The sequence below is a fragment of the Chrysochloris asiatica genome, unplaced genomic scaffold (assembly GCF_000296735.1).
Source record: "Chrysochloris asiatica unplaced genomic scaffold, ChrAsi1.0 scaffold00417, whole genome shotgun sequence".
Classification (NCBI taxonomy): domain Eukaryota; kingdom Metazoa; phylum Chordata; class Mammalia; order Afrosoricida; family Chrysochloridae; genus Chrysochloris; species Chrysochloris asiatica.
Window position 1 is genome coordinate 347,225 of NW_006408935.1, and position 1,528 is coordinate 348,752.

The window sequence follows — 1,528 nt, forward strand, 5'->3', positions numbered from 1 at the left end:
TGGACTGCAAGATCAGTTTGAACTGCAAGGTAGGCAGCTCAAGCTCACCAGCTGCTCACTCCTTGGAAACCCTATAAGTCAGAACTGACTCGACGGCACCTAACAACAAGGGCAATATAGACTCCCAGTGTGGCACTGTAGGACCAGCAATGGACTATGAACTACAAGGTCAGCGGTTCAAACCCAGCAGCTCCTCCTCAGAAACACTATACAGGGTCTCACTATAAGTCAGAACAGATTCGACAGCACTTAACAAGGACAAAATATTGAATGACGCAGGAAGCATCAAAAGAAGATGGAAGGAATGCACAGTCACTATACCAAGAATTGTCTGATGTTCAATCATTTCAAGAGGTACCATATAATGAAGAACCGAAGCAAAGACATTTGCAAAATCAAGGTTCCAGGAATTTGTGGAACACAAATTGAAGTGTTTCAGCAAACTGATGCAGAACTGGAGGTGCTCACTCATCTATGCCAAGAAATTTGAAAAACAACTACTTAGCCAACAGATTGGAAAAGATCCATATTTGTGCCCATTCCAAAGAAAGGTGACCCAATGAAGTGCAGAAATCATTGAATAATATCAGTAATATCTCATGCAAGCAAAATTTTGCTTAAGACAACTCAAAAGTGGTTGCATCAACAGGGAGCTGCCAGAAATTCAAGTCAGATTCAGAAGAGCACATGGAATGAGGAATATCATTGCTGACATCAGATAGATCTTGGCTGAAAGGAGAAAGTATCCAAAAGATGTTTACTTGTGCTTTATTGACTATGCAAAGGCATTTGACTGTGTCGAACACAACAAACTATGGATAACATTGCAAAGAATGGGTATTCCAGAACATTTAACTGTGCTCATGTGAAATCTGTATGTAGACCAAGATGCAATCATTCAAACAGGACAAGGGAATATTGAATGATTTAAAATTAGGAGAGGTGTGGGCCAGGGTTGTAGCCTTTCACCATACTTACTCAATTTATATGCTGAGCAAATAATCTGAGAAGTTGGATTACATGAAGAAGATGGCATCAAGATTGGAGGAAGACTCATTAATAACCTCTGAAATGCAGATGACACAACCTTTCTTGCTGACAGGGAAGAGGACTTGAAATACTTACTGATGAATACCAAAGACTGATGAATACAGCCTTCAGTATGGATTGCACCTCAATGTAAAGAAAATGAAACTCCTCATAATTGGACCAATAAATAACATCATGACAAATAGAGAAAAGATTGAAATTCTCAAAGACTTCATCTTTCTTGGATCCACAATCAACACTCACGGAAGCAACAGTCAAGAAATCAAGTGACATATTGCATGAGGCAAATCTGTTGCAAAAGACCTCTTTCAAGTGTTAAAGGGCAAAGATGTCACTTTAAGAACTAAGACATATGCTTGACCCAAGCCATAACATAGTGTTTCCAATAGCCTCATATGCATGTTTTAAAAGTTGGAAAACAAATAAGGAAGACTATAGAAGAATCAATGCATTTAAATTATGGTATTGGAGAAAAGTA